The sequence below is a fragment of the Apium graveolens genome, chromosome 2, assembly GCF_009905375.1.
Source record: "Apium graveolens cultivar Ventura chromosome 2, ASM990537v1, whole genome shotgun sequence".
Taxonomy (NCBI): domain Eukaryota; kingdom Viridiplantae; phylum Streptophyta; class Magnoliopsida; order Apiales; family Apiaceae; genus Apium; species Apium graveolens.
The window spans coordinates 276,733,834-276,756,221 of NC_133648.1; the positions used below are offsets into that span (position 1 = coordinate 276,733,834).

General features: G+C 37.3%; 1 long non-coding RNA gene and 2 other non-coding genes across 3 annotated transcripts; 1 reads left to right on the forward strand and 2 right to left on the reverse strand.

The window, feature by feature from the left end:
* The first annotated feature begins 4,018 nt into the window (after positions 1 to 4,018).
* Positions 4,019 to 4,125, forward strand: LOC141709205 (small nucleolar RNA R71). The gene has a single exon (XR_012569794.1). It is a non-coding gene; the product is annotated as a small nucleolar RNA R71 (small nucleolar RNA).
* Positions 4,126 to 5,604: 1,479 nt separating this feature from the next.
* Positions 5,605 to 13,308, reverse strand: LOC141706311 (uncharacterized). Its single transcript, XR_012568762.1, has 2 exons — positions 13,107 to 13,308; positions 5,605 to 5,961 (listed from the first exon to the last, which is right to left on the reverse strand). It is a non-coding gene; the product is annotated as an uncharacterized LOC141706311 (long non-coding RNA).
* Positions 13,309 to 17,064: 3,756 nt separating this feature from the next.
* Positions 17,065 to 17,171, reverse strand: LOC141710308 (small nucleolar RNA R71). The gene has a single exon (XR_012570835.1). It is a non-coding gene; the product is annotated as a small nucleolar RNA R71 (small nucleolar RNA).
* Between the last annotated feature and the right edge of the window lie 5,217 nt (positions 17,172 to 22,388).

Here is a 22,388-nt window from a genome sequence, read left to right on the forward strand (position 1 = left end):
GCAGAAATACGATCCCTCGCCACTGATTATGACTCTTGGAGTACCAAACCTTGTGAATATCTGTTTATGAAGAAAATTAAGCACTACCTTCGCATCATTTATCGGCAAAGCCTTGACTTTAACCCATTTCGAGACATAATCAACATCCAACAAGATATACTGATTGTTGCAGGATGAGACAAATGGCCCCATGAAGTCAATTCCCCAAACATTGAAGACTTCAACCTCGAGAAGCACATTAAGAGGCATCTCATCCCTCTTAGATATATTACCCACACGCTGGCATCGATCACACTTCAAAAGAAATTGATGCACATCCTTAAACAACGTCGGCCAAAAAAATCTTGCCTGAAGAATATGAGCTGTTGTTTTCTCTCCACCATAATGGCTTCTATAAGTAGTCGAATGGAAATCTCGCAAGATTCCCCCTGTTTTGCTGTACGGAATACATCTCCTGATGATTTGGTCAGCTTCTTGCCTAAACAAATATGGCTCATCCCACATGTACCACTTCACTTTATGCAGAAACTTCTTCCTTTGAGCAGAAGATAAGTCTGGAGGCATAATATTACTCACAAGGTAGTTCACAATATCTGCAAACCACGATTCTTCTTCTTGTACCGCAAATAACTGCTCATCGGGAAAGGATTCATTTATCAATGTCAAATCCTGTAAAGTAGCAATTGGATCCTCTAAACGAGAGAGATGATCAGCGACTTGATTCTCAGTACCTTTTATGTCCTTGATCTCTAACTCCAATTCCTGAAGTAAAAGAACCCATCGAATAAGTCTAGGCTTCGAGTCCTTCTTCGAGATGAGATATCGAATAGCAGCGTGATCAGTGAAGACTGTCACCTTCATCCCAAGTAAATAAGATCAAAACTTCTCAAAACCGTAGACAATAGCCAATAACTCTTTCTCAGTAGTAGTATAATTCACTTGAGCACCATTGAGGGTCTTACTAGCATAGTAGACCACATGAAATATGTTGTTCTTTCTCTGCCCAAGAACTGTTCCAACTGCATAGTCACTTGCATCACACATCATCTTAAACGATTTATCCCAATTAGGTGTTGTTATGACCGGTACCGTGATCAAACTCTTATTTAAGAACTCAAAAGCAGCAAGGCACTCATCATCAAACTTAAACGGGACATCTTTCTCCAGAATACTACACAAGGGTTTAGAGATTTTAGAGAAGTCCTTGATGAACCTCCTGTAAAAACCCGCATGACCAAGAAAGCTGCGGACTCCTTTAATCGAAATTGGTGGAGGAAGATTTTCGATAACCCCCGCCTTGGCTTTGTCCACCTCAAGACTTTACTAGAGACCATGTGCCCAAGAATAATGCCCTATCGTACCATAAAATGACATTTCTCCCAGTTGAGAACCAAATTGGTCTCAACACACCTTTTAAGAATGTCGCCAAAATTTTTCTAGCATTCATCAAAAGAATCACCAAATACAGAGAAATCGTCCATGAACACCTCCACATTTTGACCAATCATGTAAGAGAAGATAGCCATCATGCATCTCTGAAATATGGCAGGTGCACCACATAACCCAAAAAAAACTCTTCTAAAGGCAAAAGTACCAAATGGGCAAGTGAAAGTAGTCTTTTCCCGATCTTCCGGAGCAATACAAATCTGATTATAACCCGAATAGTCATCAAGAAGACAATAGTACTTACGAACAGCCAACCTGTCAAACATCTGATCAATAAAAGTGATCCTTCCTTGTGGCTTTGTTCAACAACCTGTAGTCTGTACAAACTCTCCACCCCGTGACTGTTTGAGTAGGAATGAGCTCATTCTTTTCATTAGCAACAACGGTGATGCCTCATTTCTTTGGCACACACTGAACTGGACTCACCCAAGAACTGTCAGAAATGAGATAGATGATCCCTGAATCTAGCCACTTGAGAATTTCTTTCTTCACAACTTCTTTCATGATCGGATTAAGCCTTCTCTATTGCTCAACCATAGGCTTGCTACATTCCTCTAGCAGAATTTTATACATACTATAAGAAGGGCTAATTCCCTTGATATCTGCTATAGTCCATTCAATTGCCGACTTGAACTCTCTTAGAATTCTTAAAAGCTTTTCCCCATCACTACCTAGAAGGTCAGATGCAATAATAACAGGAAAAGTAGATGCATCGCCTTAAAAAGTATACCTTAAGTGTTTAGGCAATGGTTTAAGCTCAAGTGTAGGAGCTTCCTCAATAGATGGCTTGAGACGCTTTTGAGATTTGTTTAGCTCCTCCATTCCAAGAGGTTCAAAAGGCATATCCAGCCTTCGCTTCTAGGGAGAAGCATTCAAATATTGCAACTGCTCATCACCTTCGTCATCTTTACTATATGAATTCCCCAACAAGGCCTTCTCTAAGGCATCAGACCTTAGCAATTGATCAAGTTCTGCAGTAACCAAAGAATCGACCAACTCCATTTTGAAGCACTCCTCATTTTCAGTCGGGAATTTCATGACATTGAACACATTAAAAGTCATATCCTGATCTAGCACTTGCATATTAAGCTCACCCATCTGCACATCAATCAAGGTTCGGCCAGTAGCCAAGAATGGTCTTTCCAAGATTATGGGAATCTTCTTATCCTCCTCGAAATCAAGAATTAAAAAATTAGCAGGGAAGATGAGTTTATCAATCTTGACCAAAACATCCTCCACAATGCCTCGTGGATATGTAATAGAATGATCAGCCAACTGTAAGGTCATATAAGTAGGCTTTGGATCAGGTAAGTCCAACTTCTTGAAGATTGACAGAGGCATCAGATTGATTCTAGCTCCCAAGTCACATAAGTATTTTTCAAATGACACTTTTCTAATAATGCAAGGAATAGTGAAGCTTCCAGGATCTTTAAGCTTCGGAGGCAACTTCTGTTACAGCACAGCACCGCATTCCTCCGAGAGAGCAACGGTATCTAAGTTATCTAGCTTCACTTTTCGAGAGAGAATACCTTTCATAAAATTCTCATAACTAGTCATTTGTTCAAGAGCTTCAGCAAAAGTTATGTTGATATGAAGTTTCTTGAACACCTCTAGAAACTTCTCAAACTGCTTATCCAGCTTTTTCTTCTGCAGCCGCTTAGGAAAAGGAGGTGGAGGATAGATCTGTTTCTCCCATGTATTACCCTTAGGAGGAGTGTGTTCAACAGTAGTTTTCCTTGGTTCCACTTCTGCTTCCTTCTACACTTCTTCTTCAGCCACAACTTCTTCTTCCAAAACTTGAGATTTTTTAAGTCCTCAATATAATTGCCTCAACCTGCTCTTTAGCTTCCTTCTTTCCTGGTACTTCAGTGTACTAGGGAGTGTATCAGGTTGATAATTTAGCAAGACATTAGCAATTTGCCCAATTTGATTCTCCAAGGTCTTGATAGACACCGCTTGGCTTTTGCATGTGAGCCTCAACTCCTCCAATTCAGATTTTTTATTAGATTGTTACAGTTGCAGTTGGAGTTGTTTTCTTGGTGCATATTGCGGTTGCTGAAAAGCAGGAGGGTTGTGTTGCTTTGCTGCATATGGCTGATAAGGATGTTGAACCACATTCTAAGTGTTGCTCCAGCTAAAGTTAGGATAATTGTGGTTATTTGGGGGATAGATGGCTGGTGCTGGTTGCTGCGACCTTTGAAAGTTGCTCACGAACTGAGCTGATTCACTAGAAATAGCACACTGATCAGTCTCATACACTCCAGCACAAAGCTCACAGACACTAGAGATCTGATTGACTCTATAATTAGCCAAAGAATCCACCTTCATCATCAAAGCCTTAAGCTGAGCAGCTATAGCAGTAGCTGCATCCACTTCCAGAATTTCGGCTACCTTGCCCTGAGGTAGTCTCTGAGTAGGATTCTGATACTCATTAGCAGCCATCAGTTCAATCAATTCATAAGCTTCATCATAGCTTTTAGCCCACAAGGCTCCTCCTGATGCTGCATCAAGCATGCGTCTACAAGTAGCACCCAATCTATTATAGAAGCAGTTAATGATCATCCAGTTAGGCATCCCATGGTGAGGACACTTTCTAAGCATCTCTTTGTAGTGATCCCAAGCCTCACATAAAGATTCTCCAGATTGCTGAGCAAATTGAGTAAGTGCATTTCTAATTACAGCAGTCTTCGCCATAGGAAAGAATTTAGTTAGGAACTTTTGAGAAAGATCCTCCCATTTGGTGATAGACCCTGGTGATAGAGAATATAACCAGCACTTAGCTTTATCCCACAGAGAGAATGGGAAAAGTCTCAACTTATTAGCATCTTTAGAAACTCTATTGAACTTGAAAGTGTCGCAGATCTCGATAAAATCTCTTATGTGCATGTTGGGATCTTCCGTCGGAGAACCCCCAAACTAAACTGAGTTCTATATCATCTGAATCGTTCTCGACTTGATCTCAAAGGTATTAGCTGAGATGGCTGGTCGGACAATGCCAGACTGAATATCATTACTCTTATGTCGAGAGTAATCCATCAAAGCCTTCGGATTCGCTTCTGGTTCTCCCATTGCAATAAGAGCCTCTTCTTCAACTTGCTCCTCGATAAGAACTTCCTCGAAAACTTCCTTGGCAACTACAACTTCTTCCTCAGTTTGATACAGGGTTCTCTTATGAGACCGAGGACACGTATGCATACACGCTCGCTAGAGTACCTGAAACACGACAAGGGAATAAGTAAGTAACAATGTCCGAGTCAATGAACTTTAACGACCACTGATGCCAAACACATAAACTAAAAATTAACACCGAGTTCCTGATAGCGGCGCCAAAAACTTGTTAGGGCTAGAACATGCACTAATATTCACACAAGTATACGCGATCGCAAGTAATATAGAATTATTTCTAGTTCGTTCCCACAGAGACTGATTTAGGTTAATTTTAATCAATGCACTTCTGCAACAATGGTATGGTTATTATTCAATGCTAAGACGATTAACAAATTGAGATTGTTTATAACTACAATTAACTAAGAAATTAAACTAAATTATATTAACTAAGATATTAGAAAGGATTGATTAACTATATGACATAAACATGGGATTCTAACTTTATTACTACTTCATTCAATAGCCTTTTTGTTATTAACCTTAGAATGCAATGGTGATGACACTAATCAGATAACACGAAACTGATAAACGCCAACTTTCGTTGTACAAATACCATACTACCAGACATTCACAAAAGAGATAGAACCTGAATAAACACCAATTATATTGAGACCCTATATGTCTATAGAATTTGACAACATAACAGTTTAATGCATAAGTTATCTATCGTGATTACATAGGCAAATTAAGATGGTTAAAATTACGTACAAATCATGCATAATAAATACATGAACCTGTGCTAGCATGGCAAGTTCTAAACCCCTAAATTCACTTTCGCTTCATTACAGATTAACACGCTATCTTATAAGTTCGCAATGCTCATAAGACGAATAAGCACAACCAATACTAGGCTATCATACAATCATCACACACTAAGGATCGAAATAATTTAACTAAATAAATCCATAAGTAAATCCGCTAGAACCCCAGTATAACGATTAACCCATAATCGGACTCATCATCAACGTGGATTCCGATGAAAGCATAGTATAATAAATGTAGTCTTTATACAGAATAAACAAGAGTATAGGTTCACAAGTAAGAAAACTAGCATCCAAAGTTACAACTTAAAACAAAGAATCACAAGAATCACAAGAGAATCAGGATTCTTTTATCCCGACCTAGCGGGGCTGCGCGCTTCAACAGCGCGGGCGCGCTGAGTTTCTACTCTTTGGGCGCGGCCGCGCGCTACTTTAGCGCGGGCGTGCCGTCCTTCTGAATAAAATTCTGACTTTTTATTTTCTTGCTAGTTTGAGTTGGTCTTTTCACGAGCAATCCTCTTGACACCATCCTAACACTAAATTAGCATCAAATCAATGCCAAATCACCTGAGTTCCTGATATAAGCCTGAAATGCAAAAATAATACAAAACACATCAAAAACACAAATAACTTGAGTACAAAACACCAATTCAAGCCTTTATAGAGTATTCTAAGTGGACATAAATGCCACTTAACAAAGAACAACGTGGAAGAATGAAGAATGTCACTGTTAGAGCTTACAGAAGGCAATGAAGATCGTACACGCCTTTTAAAGGCCACTGATAGTAGTTCCCAATAAATGCGAATATGTCTAAGGCGCTAGCGAGAATAACGAATATGACCCGGAAGGTATCGTAGTACTAAAAATATTAAAGGGAAATGATTAAAGAAGTCTGACCGATAGTGGAAGCTGGGAGTTTGATAAGTGGATTTTATATCTACTTGGAATGCTTCATTTCAGGCTTAAGTTGGTGTTTTGGACTCAAGTTGTTGGTATTTTTGATGTGTTTTGTGTTATTACATTTCAGGCATCAGTTAAATGAAGAAAGGAGATTTTCAAGGAAATATACTTAAAAGAGATCAGAATTGGAAGCTTAGGACATTCTCAATTTATAGAGAATCTCGTTAGCTTCGTGTGGGCAGTTGAATCACCTAATTCTGACGAGTAGAAATCAAGTTATGGCCAAAAGAAGAATCATCAGAAAAGTACAGAAGTCAGGCGCAACCGCCCCAGAAACCAGCGCGCCCGCGCTGACTTTCTGCCAAAACAGTGCGGCCGCCCCACCATCAACGCGGCCGCCCCGCCCCGATTTTTTCCCCAGAATCCTAATTTTAGTAGAAATTGAAGATATTAAGGGTCCTGGTCATCCTAAAGCCTATATTCATCAATAAAAAGACATTTTTAACAACAAGGAGGCCTGGGAGAGCAATAAGAAGACCTAGAGAGCACGAGATGGCTACGGAGAAGAAGACTTTTGTTTTCTTTAATTTAGGCGATACTTGGATGCTTTTTTTTGATTTGTCTTTAAACCCTAGTACTCTTATATTGTTTATTATCATCTTTCATTGGAACCCATGATGACGATGAGTTCGATTATGAACTAATCGTTATCGTGGGGTTTTAACGAATTTACTTATGAATTTCTATAGTTAATTTGTTTCAATATATTGGTGTGTGGTGATTGATTGATAACCTAGTATTGGTTGTGCTTATTTGTCTTATGTGTGTAGCTAACATACAAGATAGCGTGTTAATCTCTATTGAAGCGAAAGTGAATATAGAGATTTACAACTTGTCATGCTAGCATAGGTTCATGTGTTATTGTTATGCATGATTCGTAGGTAATTTTAACCATCTTACTTGCCCTATGTAATCACAATAGATAACTTGCGCATTAAACCGTTATGTTTTCAATTCTTATAGACATATAAGGACTAAGCATTATTGGTGTCTATTCAACTTCTATCTCTTTTGTGGATACTTGGTAGTAGGGGATTCGTACAACGAAAGTTGGCTTTTACTAGTTTCGTGTTATCTGATTAGTGTCATCACCATCACATGCTAAGGTTAAGAATAATGACTTTGAATGAAGTAGTAATGAAGTTAGAATCCCATGTTTGTCTCATATAGTTAATTCAATCACTTTTATTCTTAGTTAATGTTAATTAGTATAATCTCTTTGTTAATCAAAACTCAATTTGTTATTTGTCTTAGCATTGAATGATAGCCATACCATTGTTGCATAGGTGCATAATATTAAGTTAACTAAAAAGAGTCTCTGTGAGAACGAATCTGATTTTTATCTTTTACTTCTTGTGAACGCGTATACTTGCGTGTAATTTTAGCGCGTGTTTCTGCCCTAACAGCGTTCCAAGGTTCTAAAACATATCAATCAATTGCGTATAAAATGGTGCTTCCTTCAAGATGGCAACAAGACCACGATGTGCCTTACATTACTACATGAAGAAATGTTAAATCTGACACTAAGCGTGTAACAGGAGACGAACGTGTAAAAATGCAACAAAAACTTCTTATATAAAATAATCGACAGAGATGATGCGCCGAAATGAGCAAACATTAAGGAACGAAACTAGCACTAGTAAGAGTGATGGAGGGGGAAATGAATAAGTTGAAGGACCATTCCAAACGCTAGGAGATGCGCTAATAGTCCATATTATAGATTTTTAAGGAAGATGAAATGACCAGTTGACGTTAATCGAATTACCGACAATAACGAGTTATCATGCAGGCGTTGGAATGGCTATAAAGCTTTTTATGGAAGAAGGATTGTTCTCCCTTATGTTAGGAAAAAGTTGGTAAGCGGAGGATACTTGGACATAGTTGAGTCGACAGACCAAAGAAATTTTTAGAACTTATCACAAACCGGCTAGTGGAAGCTCGGGATGAACAATAGAGATATGCGGACCAGAAATATAAGGACAGAGAGTACGAAGTAACAGACCAAGTATTGTTGAAAGTGTCTCCCAGGGAGGGAGTGATGAGATTCGAAAGGGAAAGAAATGTTGAACCAAGGTTTACTAGACCGGTTAAAATCTTTAAAGGACTATGAGGGGTAGACTCTAGTACGATGAGTACTAGGGAGACTACCAAAGGTACCGCAGGCGAAGGTACTCTAAGTACTCAGGAACCTGTGAAGTATGTGCATACCCGAAATAGGACACATAGCCCGAATGCGGCAAGGGTGATAATCGGGATACGAAAGTGTCGTCCTTCTACTAGTAGAAAAGGTTACAGATTTCCGTATTATGACTGATCATCGTATGAGGTGGCTCCGGTGAATGTCCTATTCTTCCAATTGGAATTAAGATGCAATACAGTAACCCAAGCCTAGGTGTTGGGTTTACCATTAAGGTATTTGCAGACTAATAAGTCAATCAAAAAATTAAAAAACTACTTTGAATAAATATATACCCTTATAAGGATTAATATAATTTCTTTAACAGTTTTTTCATATTGTTGATTATTATGGCTGAGCATTATTGCTCACTCTTGTTTTCTTTCAAATGTCACAACACAACAGATTACCAGTATGCCGGAGTGGGGCTTAGTCACTTGAAATCGTGGGGAGAATCTCTTACAGCTTTGTCTCAAGTGGACCAGAGTATTCATATAGGTATAAGATGTTAGTAGTAATTATTGTAACTTCATGTAGAGGTTACGAATAATTGTTTAAGATCTTGTAAAGTACATTTGAGTTGTAATAAAAGAGGGTTACATTGTGTAAATCATTTCTAAGGCTATACATTGTGTGTGTATGCGTGAGATTGGGGTCTGTTGGATTATTGAATCAATACAGGTTATACGTGTTTGAAGGATGGCGTGATGACCCAGATTCCTGACCCCGAATTTGGGGGCATTACAGATTCAACCTCCTGATCCGACTATATATATATTAGCACACCTTAAAAAGACAATATAGAACCATATTGAATAATGAACAATAATGTTGATAGTAGGATTATTTGAAGTTACTCAGCAGCCTGATTCCTTCCAGTCTAGTATAATCATAGCAGGTACAACTGGTCCATCCAGCCCAAACAGATTGTTAACATAAATTTATAGCATGAAACTGTTCAGTTCACCCATGATTGGAGATACATAACATGTAATGTATCCATTGATATAACCACATCCACTTTCTAGTAGATCTTATCATGGGATTACCTTTGTAGTTATTAACTTCCCTTACATAGCTAGGTTGTCAGCACCTCTAATGTTAGGTGTCATCTACGTACATTTGTCAGCCGCCTAAGGATCCTTTGTGCTTAAGCAGTCACTATTTACATCTAAATTATTATTTAAATCTTGCATATTATCCTAATAATCACGAGCAGTTATTTAAATCATTTTTATAAAATGTATGCTCCACTTCAGGTATGTTTATCTTTCATGGGATATGGACTTGTCCAAGGTGGCCGTCTTTGTTGGAAAACATGGTGATATGATTATGAGGAGTTGATATGATATGTGGTATACACAAGGTTTTAGTGTTGACTAGAGATAATATTGTAATACTAATCAATATATTAATATGAGTTCCCCTCTTATAAACATAGTTTTCTTTTTGCTTCCATTAAATTGAAAAAAAGTACTTATATTGGGGGGGAGTACATAAGGTGTGCTAAATTTAGAAACAAGTACTTATCTCTAATATTAAAAGGTAATCCAACCGCTTTTATTTTAGAAATAAGTATTTATTTTCATAAAAATGTATGTAAATATGTACCTTTCTCAGAAAATAAGTACTTACTTCTGAAACTTAAGAGAAGCAAAACGGGCCCATAGTGCCCGTTGACATTCATCACATAATCCACACAAATAAAAAATATAGCTGTATTGACATGCGTAATTGAGAAGCTGGGAGTTTTCGAAGTCAAGAAAAAGCTTTTGTACACCAGTATATATGAACCTTAAGAATTCCCTCAGGTTTGTATATTTTAAGGTGCAATTCTTGAGTTTGAAACATGTTTGAATCAGATTGCTGATTTTATAATAAGCTGGTTAGGTGTCTCAGTAAACATGTAGAGAATTCTTTATAGTAGTACAATATTAGTCATTAATTGAAAATTCATCTTAGCCATAAGAGATTGTTTTAGGGAATTAAAAAATCATTAATAAACTGATGTGATAATAATTCTGCACTATTATCTCTTACCTGAGAGAGACCAACTATGTTATAAGTGGTAACTTTCTTTTAAACCTTTATATTTTCCTCCAGCTAAAGGTCTAAACATAAAATGCAAGTTCTAAAAAAGAAGAAGCTAAAAACCATTTACCCTGATTGCAAAAGTAAAAAATCTAATACATTGTTAAAAATAACGAAAGACTTCACGATCATATCACACTACTTCTAATACACACATAAGACTTGGCAAATAAAAATTAAAAAAAAAAGTTTTTATACCATTAAATGTGCATAATAATATAACAGCCGGTCACATATATAAATTCATAAATTAATATTATAATTTATTAATTATATTTTTAGACGATAATGATAATAATTATGCTATATCCATTTTTTTAAAAAGAATTATAGACCTAATATCAACAAATTATCTATAAAATGTGATATATAATATTGGTTATTGCTTTATAAGAAAACAATCTTATATAAAGATTAATAAAGAACACCATATAATCTAACATTAGTTTCATTTAGATTTGAAATTTTTTTTAGGAAAAAATTTAATCTAACATGAAATTATCAAAAAATCATATTAATATGTTTTCAGGAACTTACACCAGTTGTTAGACTGACCTTACAGAAGTCCGCTGCAGTCGTATCCTTGATTTTAGAAACTCGTATTTCCATGTAATTTGTTGAACCACCCACACTTATCACGTTCGGAAATGTAAAGAATTTACTTCTCGCCTTTAGAGTTACTGAAATTTATTGTTTACATGGAAAATATCTTTATTAATTATAGAAAGAAAGACTCTAAGTTGTTTAACTTAAACCACATGACACATGTAAGCCTACATAGGAAGATACATTTGCAACTTTTGGAAAGCAAGAAAAATGAGTGAGAATTTGAGTCGAAGATTATGTATTTACTATGTATGCACGCATTATCAAGGCCGTGTCAACCAAACTTTAATTGTAGACTAAAATACAAATAATAAGTTATCATATACAAATGTATTTTTATAAACAATCTGCAGAATTTGTGAAGAGTCAAGTTAGTATCGTTCTCTATAATTTGGTATGATGTGCACTACTTTAGTTTGTATTCTTAGCACATCTCATTTAGATTTATCTACCCTTTTTCATAGAAATTTGAGTGTTCAAAATATCTAAAGTCCTAAGTAACTATATCTAGCCTTATGGTAAAACCTACCATGTTACCCATAATAACTTACATAAATTTAAATAAAGGAATAAAAGTAAATGGAATTTCAAAAGATTATATCATCTGTAGAGCACATGCAAACTGTGAATAAAAACCCTATTGAATTAAAGGTGCCGGTTTAATATAATATATAATTGTGATTTGGAGCTTGATTATGCTATGTTATCTTAACCATTTTTTAATACTAACCGCTGCAACGATAATCAGGTGATCGGCTCATGATGCTACCCAAGTGATTAAAACAATAAATCTTGGCGTCATACCAATCGGCCTAGTAGTAACCAGGTTTCTGGTATATGTCTTCATTTTAGATCAATGAACTCCAAATGAGATTTATAAAAGTTAACTTATTGTGAGTTACTAAATCTCAGTGAAATCGTTTGAAATAAGAGTACCATTTTGATACTGATTCAAATCTGTATAATGTACTATCCAACATAAGTTCCTATAAATATATAAATAAAAATACATATCCGCATAAACATAAAGTTAGAACCCACGTAGATATACATTTGTCCGTGTGAAATAGAAAGTGAATCGAATAGCAAAAACTATTGGTACAAACGAATTAGGTATATTCAAAAGATCAACCAAAAAAGGAACTATAATTTAAGAACTTGTGGAAACTATTGGCGCAACAGTAGACAACCTATGTATATGAATCAGCAAATAAGGTTATTCTAGTTCACATACATATATGCATATATCTGATATAGATTGAGGTCAATAAGCGAGAATAATTCAGAAAACTTGACTGAACAGCTTAAAAACTATTTAAAAATATATTAATTCACTCTTTCCTTGGTAACAAAAAGAGTATAAATTTAAGCCTTTACTAAGCATTTAGAAACTCAACACAAAAGCAGGAGGGACTACACTTGTGAAAGTACTATCTAGTGACCATAATCCAAGTCAAATACATGTAAACTACTACAAATTTAATTGTGTATATTTTGTAATACCTGACATGTGCAACATATCCCATGTGTAGTATTCAGTGAGTACAATTAGTTTCTTTTTTTAATTTTAGGAAGATAAACAAGTATAAAAAACTCAAATAATTTTTTATTTGCCCCATTTACACACACACATAAAATTACCAAGTTGGTGGCTTTTCCCCCTTGTTTTTCACAATAATATAGTCATACTAAATAGTCTCCACAGATAAAAAATATAGTAACAAGCATTCTTAATTGTAGGTCAATTCATCAAGCCAATAGTTTACTATATATCAAGTAAAACTCAAGATCAAGTGAATTGATGAAGCCCTATATACAGGAAACTATGCAATCCACAAATATCATGCAATTATACGACTAAACTAAAGGATACAAGAAAAAAAGTGGTTGAGGTGACCTGGAAAAATCATGGAATTTTTTGCCGAATTATGAATATAAAATCATTGTACAGCGGGAATTGTGGGTTACAATTTGTGGCTCCGACGCTCAAGTGCTGAGTGACGTCCTTGTTCAATCCAGGTATGGAAGGAGGCTCGTGACTCATGAGTATATACACCACTTTTAGAAGGGGGCAAAACTGTCTTTTGATGCAGAATAAAATGTCTCACAATTTTTATGAATAAAATATCTCAGCATGTCCCATGTTGGGCTATTAATATTATAATAATAATTGATAGATATCAACTACTATGCGAGGTTACCAATGATTGGCTTGTGCATCCGTCGACACTCAAATCCAATTATTAGTTGAGACTTTATCCTATCAGTTGAGTTTTTATTCCGTTTGGAAAAAATACAAGTTTTTGCATATAATTTTTACTGAATTTTTTTAAAAAGGAAAAGTACGAATTATATTCATAGGTTTTTTTAAAAAAATCAGATTTCAAAATTTACAAAAGCATTATTTAGTATCCAAATATTAAAGACATTCACCAAATTCTCATACTAAAAATCAATGCTCCATTTATTAATCCAGTTCCAATCATGCAAGAGAAAGATATAAATTTCTCTCTAAATTTGTTCTTGAAATTACTCGGCATAAAATATATCTCTAAATACTGATATTTTTAACTGAACCTCACAATTGGTATGTATTAATATGTGATTATTAGGATCTTGATCTAGATAATGTACAAGAAGACAAGTTAAATCTTCCAGAAAATCTAGGCTGATATATGTTATACTCAACATGGTAACTAAGGTTAAACTATATACTTCCATTAATGAAAAATCATCACTAGTTAATTCCACATCTATAAATATTTTTCTTTTAGGGTCGCAACCATTGACACGAGCAAACTAGCATACTTGAGTGGGTCTAATGCTTCCATTCAAAAAATTCGATATATGTCCGAAATATATGCATCCGTAAAAAAATAAACACGATATTATTTGTATCTGAAATATAGTGGATATTATTCGTATATTAATCTGAAAATTTTGGATGCAGATACGCATATAGGCATACTCGTATCCAATTATATTCAAACTCGAAAATGAATAATTAAATAAAAATATATATATAATATTTAAAAATATTATTTAATCTAAATTTTATTTTATTAACTGTATAGTGTGTGTCTGTGTATATAATATATTCATTAAATAATATATTTATTCAGATTTTATATGATTGTGAAAAAGTATTAACATATATAAGAGTATCATTTGAGTTATTAAGATAATAAAATTAAATTGAAAAGATAAATAAAAATATATTTTTTAAAAAATAAAAATGGATACATCATTTCAACTCTTAACTCAATTTTTAAAAAGGTAGTTTTCATTATTTATTTTTGTTTATTTTCTGAATTTTATAATAAAAAATTTTAGTTGAAAATCGGATTTAGATTCCGATATTATTTGTATTCGTAGAGTATCTGTCGGATCCGGAGTCAGATAATATCCTTTAAAAAATTTCTATAATTCTCTGAAATTTTTCTATAATTCTCTGAAATTTTACGAGTCCATAATCGTTACTATTTTCCGTACATAGTACTATTCTGGCTATACCGTTACTCGCTAGCATTCGATAACCTTTTAATAATCGCGTTGACCTTAGTATCACGAATATGTTCAATTTTGAAGACAACCACACTTATACTGCTCCTTTCCTAGCTGCTCATATCTTTGAAAACTTGGTCAATCATAGGGAAGTAAAAGAATTTATTGAGAGATCTCTGTGTTAAGTGGCATTTATGTCCACTTAGAACGCTTTATAATGGCTCGAATTGGTGTTTTGTACTCAAGTTGTTTGTGTATTTATTGTATTTTGTAGTGTTTTGTATTTCAGGGCATAGTCGGTAGCAGAAAGGGATTTACAATGTTCTTATGCTTAGAAGAGTGTCGGGATGAAGCCTTGGTTAATTGCACGAAGAAACTAGCAGTTGTAGGCAATTAGAAGAAGAAAATTTCAGTTTTGGAAGAAGGTCAGCGCGCCCGCGCTGTGTTAGCGCGCGCCTGTGCCGGTTGGTCATAGTTATAGCGCGCCAGCGCTAGGATAGCGCGCCAGCGCTAGGATAGCGCGCCAGCGCTAGGATAGCGCGCCAGCGCTAGGATAGCGCGCCAGCGCTAGGATAGCGCGCGCCTGCGCCAGGACGAATTCTGAGAATCCTGATTCAAGTAGAAGATTGATTTTCTGGACTTCTATTCTAAATGGGCTGCTATATAATGACTCTTTGAAGACATTTTTCAAAACAGAGATTAAGGAAAAGACAACGAGAAGACCTAGGAGCACAAATACAACGAAGGTGAAGAAAAGCTTATTTTTACTTATGATTCTTTAATTGATTTGTAATCTTGGATGCTAGTTTTTATTATTTGTTGAACCTATTACACTTGATTATGTACTTTAATTATTTATTCAGTTATTAAAGACTTAGTTTATTATACCATGCTTTCATCGGAACCCACGGTGATGATGAGTTCGGTTATGAACTAATCATTATCGTGGGGTTCTAGCGGATTTACTTATGGATTTCAATAGTTTATTTGTTTCGATATCTTAGTGTGTGATTTGTATGATATCCTAGTATTGGTTGTGCTTATTCATCTTATGAGCGTCGCGAACTTATAAGATAGCGTGGTAATCTCTATTGAAGCGAAAGTGAATATAGGGGTTTAGAACTTGTCATGCTAGCATAGGTTCATGTATTTGTTATGCATGATTCGTAGGTAATTTTAACAATCTTACTTTTCCTATATAATCATGTTAGATAACTTGCGCATTAAACTGTTATGTTGTCAAATTCTATAGACATATAGGGTCTCAATATAATTGGTGTCTATTCAGCTCCTATCTCTTTTGTGGATGTCTGGTAGTAGGGTATTCGTACAACGAAAGTTGGTGTTTACTAGTTTCGTGTTATCTGATTAGTTGTCATCACCATTGCATGTTAAGGTTAAGAACAATGACTTTGAATGAAGTAGTAATGAAATTATAATCCCATGTTTGTGTCATATAAGTAATCAACCTCAATTATCTTAGTTAATGTTATTCAGTATAATCTCTTAGTTAATCGTAGTTATAAACCATCTCAACTTGTTATCATCTTAGCATTGAATAATAATCATACCATTATTGCATAAGTGCATAGATTGAAGTTAACCTAAACCAATCTCTGTAGGAATGAACTAGAAATAATTTTATATTACTTGCGAACGCGTATACTTGCGTGAATATTAGCGCGTATTTTCGTCCTAACAATTTTTTGGCGCCCCTGCCAGGGACTCGGTGTTAATTTTTAGTTTATGTGCTTGACATCATTGGTCGTTAAAGTTCACTGACTCGGATATTTTACTTACTTGTTTGCTTGTTGCATTTTCAGGTAATCTAGAGAGCGTTTATGCTAACACGTTCTCGATCTCGAAAGAGAACATTGGATAAAGCGGAGGAAGACATTTTAGTAGAAGAAGAAGTTCTTGTAGAAGAGGAGAAAGTTGAAGAAGAAGAAGCTCTTATTGAAATGGGAGAACCAGAAGCGAATCTGAAGGCTTTGATGGATTACTCTCAACCGAAGATCAACGATATCCAGTCTAGTATTGTCAGACCAGCCATCACGGCTAACACTTTTGAAATCAAGGCTAGCATGATTTAAATGGTGCAGAACTCAGTCTAGTTTGGGGGTTCTCCAACGAAAGATCCCAACATGCATATTAGAGATTTCATCGAGATCTGTGACACTTTCAAATTCAACAATGTGTCTGAAGATGCTATAAAGCTAAGGATTTTCCTATTCTCTCTTTGGGATAAAGCTAAGTGTTGGTTGCATTCTTTACCACCAGGCTCTATCACCAAGTGGGAAGATCTTGCTCAGAAGTTTCTTACTAAATTCTTTCCTATGGCGAAGACAACTGCAATCATGAATGATCTTACTCAATTTGCGCAGCAATCGGGAGAGTCTTTATGTGAAGCCTGGGATCGTTATAAGGAGATGCATAGAAAGTGTCCTCATCATGGGATGCCTAACTGGATGATTATAAACTGCTTTTATAATGGTTTGGGTGCGACTTCTAGACCCATGCTTGATGCAGCATCAGGTGCAGCCTTATGGGCTAAGAGCTACGATGAAGCTTATGATTTGATTGAATTGATGACTGCTAATGAATATCAGAACCCTTCTCAGAGACTAACTCAAGGCAAGGTAGCTAGAATTCTGAGGGTAGATGCAACTACTGCTATAGCTGCTCAGCTTAAGGTTTTTACGATGAAGGTGGATTCTTTAGAAAATTATAGAGTTAATCAGATCACTAGTGTCTGTGAGCTTTGTGTTGGTGCGCATGAGATGGAGCAGTATGCTATTTCTAGTGAATCAGCTCAGTTTGTGAGCAACTTTCAGATGTCACAGCAACCAGTTCCAGCCACCTATCATCCCAATAACCGTAATCATCCTAACTTCAGCTGGAGCAACACTCAGAATGCGGTGCAATAGCCTTATTAGCAGTATACATCAAAGCAATACAACCCTCCTGGTTTTCAACAACCGCAATATGCACCAAGACAACAACTCCAACTGTAAAAATCTAATGAAGAATTGGAGGAGTTGAGGCTCATGTGTAAGAGCCAAGCGGTTTCTATTAAAACCTTGGAAAATCAAATTGGACAAATTACCAATACCTTGCTGAATCGACAACCTGGTACACTCCCTAGTGACACAGAAGTTCTAGGCAAGAAGGAAGCAAGAGAGCAGGTTAAGGCAATTACATTGAGGTCTGGGAAGGTTTGAAGCCAAGAAAAAGCTCAAGTTCCAGAATCTGAAGTTGTGGCCTTGTTGGGAAATTCAGATAGTGAAGATGATAAAGGTGATGAGAGTCTTCTTAGAAGCGAAGGCTGGATATACCTTTTGAATCTCTTGGAATGTCAGAACTCAAAAATGCTGAGGGGCATCTCAATCGATCTATTCAGGAAGCTCCTACACTAGAGCTTAAACCATTACATGGACATTTGAGGTATGCTTTTTTGAGTGATGCATCTACTTTGCCTGTTATTATTGCATCTGACCTTTCAGGTAGTGATCGGAAAAGCTCTTGAGAATTCTGAGAGAATTCAAATCGGTAATTGGATGGACTATAGCAAATATCAAGGGAATCAGCCCTTCTTATTGTATGCATAAAATTCTGCTTGAGGAAAAAAGTAAGCCGACTGTTGAGCAACAAAGGAGGCTAAATCCGATAATGAAAGAGGTTGTGAAGAAGGAAATTCTCAATTGGCTAGATGCAGGGATCATCTACCCTATTTTTGACAGTTCTTGGGTGAGTCTAGTTCAGTGTGTGCCGAGGAAAGGAGGTATCATCGTGGTCGCTAATAAGAAGAATGAGCTCATTCCTACTCGAACAGTCATGGGGTGGAGAGTTTGCATGGATTACAGGAAGCTAAACAAGGCCACGAGGAAGGATCACTTCCCTCTTCCTTTCATTGATTAGATGCTTGACAGGTTGGCTGAGCATGAATATTATTGTCTTATGGATGGCTATTCGGGTTATAATCAGATTTGCATCGCTCTAGAAGATCAGGAAAAGATTACCTTCACCTGTCTGTTTGGTACTTTTTCCTTCAGAAGAGTTTCTTCTGGGTTATGTGGTGCACCTGCCACATTTCAGAGATGCATGATGGCTATTTTTTCTGGCATGATTGGTCAGAATGTGGAGGTGTTCATGGATGATTTTTCTGTGTCCGGGGATTCTGTCAATGAGTGCTTACAAAATCTTGGCGCAGTTCTTAAAAGGTGTGTTGAGACCAATCTAGTTCTCAACTGGGAGAAATGTCACTTTATGGTGCAACAGGGCATCATTCTTGGGCACAAGGTCTCTGGTAAAGGTCTTGAGGTGGATAAAGCCAAGGTGGGGGTCATTGAAAACCTTCCTCCACCAATTTCTGTTAAGGGGATTCGCAATTTTCTTGGTCATGCGGGTTTCTATAGGCGGTTCATCAAGGACTTCTCTAAAATTTCTAAACCGTTGTGCAATCTACTAGGGATAGATGTCCCTTTCAAGTTTGATGATGAGTGTCTAGCTGCTTTTGAGAGCTTAAAAAAGAGTTTGATCACGGCACACTGCACCTGATTGTAATGAGCCTTTTAAAATGATGTGCGATGCAAGTGACTATGTAGTTGGAGCAGTTCTTGGGCAAAGAAAGAATAATATATTTCATGTGGTCTACTATGCTAGTAAGACCCTCAATGGTGCTCAACTGAACTATACTACTACTGAGAAGGAACTCTTAGCCATTGTCTATGGTTTTGAGAAGTTTCGATCTTATTTGCTTGGGAGGAAAGTGAGAGTTTTCACTGATCACGCTGCTATTCTACTTCAGGAGTTTGAGTTGGAGATCAAAGATAGAAAAGGTACTGAGAATCAAGTCGCTGATCATCTCTCTCATTTAGAAGATCCAAGTGCGACTTCACAGGATAAGACATTAATAAATGAGTCTTTTCCCGATGAGAAGTTGTTTGGGGTACAAGAGGAAGAACCGTGGTTCGCAGACATTGTGAACTACCTTGTAAGCAATATTATGCCTCCAGACTTGTCTTCTGCTCAAAGGAAGAAGTTTCTTCATGAAGTGAAGTGGTACATGTGGGATGAGCCATTTTTGTTTCGGCAAGAAGTTAACCAAATCATCAGGAGATGTATTCCGTACAGCGAGATGGAGGGTATCTTGTGAGACTGTCATTCGACTGTTTGTGGAGGCCACTATGGTGGAGAAAAGACAGCAGCTCGTATCCTTCAAGCAGGATTCTTCTGGCCTACATTATTTAAGGATGCGCATCGGTTCGTTTTGAAGTGTGATCGCTGCCAGCATGTTGGTAATATGTCTAAGAGGGATGAGATGCCTCTTAATATGCTACTCGAGGTTGAAGACTTTGATGTATGGGGAATTGACTTCATGGGGCCATTTGTCTCATCTTGAAATAATCAGTATATCTTGTTGGCAGTTGATTATGTGTCAAAATGAGTGGAAGTCAAGGCTTTGCCGACAAATGATTCGAAGGTAGTGCTAAATTTTCTCCACAAGCAGATATTCACAAGATTTGGGACTCCAAGAGTCATAATCAGTGACGAGGGATCGCATTTTTGCAATCGCAAGTTCACTGCTATGATGCATAGATATAATGTGAATCATCGCATTGCTAAAGCCTACCATCCTCAGATTATGGTCAAGCTGAGGTATCTAATAGAGAGATCAAGCGTATTCTAGAGAAAGTTGTATGTCCGTCAAGGAAGGATTGGTCTTTGAAGCTGGATGCAGCTGTTTGGGCTTATCGAACAGCATACAAGTCTCTGCTAGGCATGTCTCCGTTTCAATTAGTTTATGGTAAGGGATTTCATTTGCCTGTAGAGCTAGAGCACAATACGTATTGGGCTTTGAAGAAATTGAACCTTGATATGGATGCAGCTGGTAAGAAAATGATGCTTCAATTGAATGAACTCGACGAGTTTCGACTTCAAGCGTATGAGAACAACAAAATGTATAAGGAGAAAGTCAAGAGGTGGCATGGTAGGGGTTTAGTGCTCAAATCATTTGTGATGGGGCAACAAGTTCTTTTGTTCAACTCTCGTCTCCCTCTTTTTCCTGGAAAGTTAAAGTCGAGGTGGTCAGGGCCGTTTGTTATCAAAACTGTGTTTCCACATGGAGCGGTGGAGATTTTTGAGAATGATCTAGGCCAAGCGTTCAAGGTGAATGAACAGTGGTTGAAGCATTACTATGGGAATATGGAAAACCGTGAGGTGATTAGTGCCGTTTTATTGTCCACTTGATCTCGGAAATTCTACATCAAGCTAGCGACGTAAACCAAGCGCTTCTTGGGAGGAAACCCAAGCTTGTTGTACATTAGTAGAAAAGCAGAAAAAATAGGGTACTTTTGACAGAATCACGGCGCGACCGCGCTGTGTCGCGGCGTGCCAGCGCTGTGTCGCAGCGCGCCCACGCGGAAAGTCCAGAAGTACGGCGCGCCCGTGCTGGCATGTGGGGCGGCCGCGCTGGTTGAACAGTAATACGGTGTGTCCGCGCTGCCAGGCTAGGCGGTCGCGCTGACTTCCTGTACCCGAAAAAAGAGTTATAACAGCAGAAATTCAAACACAAACATATCCCATCCAGATTTTTGTTCTCCCACTACCCTAATTCTTCTCTAAATCATATTCTAAACCTACCCATTACCCCCACTAACCCACAATCACAACCCACTTTTAATTCCAAACCCTAATCTCTATATATATACACACAATTCCATACACCCATCTCCACCACATTCATAATTCTCAAACACAAACATTTCTCTATACACACTATTATTCTTTCTTATTCAAATCCAATGGCACCCAAGAGATATAGGACTCAAGTTAGCAGCACCACCGCCGATTCTTCAAGTGTTGGGGGTGTGAGGCCTAGGTTTGCTACTCCGGAGGATAAAGTGGAGTATACGAGGCTGCTATCGAAGCCCATAGTGAAGGAGAGGGGTTTTCTGCCATCGGGGAGGGATGGTAAGCTTTTGGAGATGATTTTGGAGATGGGTTGAGTCTATTTGTGTGAAGCACCCGCTGCTGTGCCCATGAGTGTTGTTCGCGAGTTTTATGCCAATGTGAAGGCGAATAAGAACGGGTACTCAGTGGTTCGGGGTTTGACTGTAGACTATACTGTGGAGGCTATTCGGGAGGTGATTAACCAGCCCGAGAGACAGCCGGGTCAGGATGATTGGGTGACAAAGACCGGGGAGGATTTTGACTTGGACATGATTGTTACGACGCTGTGTGTCCCAAATAATCACTGGAAGTTCAAGAAGGGGTTGAACGAGTATGCCACTTTCCCTGCCTCTTGCATGAACAGGTTTGCTCATACATGGAACTCTTTTATTCTAGCGCGAACATCATGCCATCTTCACATGTGCATAATGTTACTGTGGATCGTGTCAAGTTGTTGGGGATATTGCAGGGCGAATATGTGGATCTTGGCTCCATTATTTATAAGGGTATATTGAGGTTTCTGCGTGGGAGCACTATGGGTTCTATTCCGTATGCGTCGATTATGACGAAGTTGTGTGTGGCAGTTGGAGTTCATTGGCCCGCAAATGAGCAGCTGCAGTTGCCCAGTGCCTCTATTGATAGTTAGACGATCGCAGTGATGCAAGAGTGATTTGGAGGTAAGGCTGATGAGAAGGGGCTCGGTTATTCCTATGATCACTTGCCG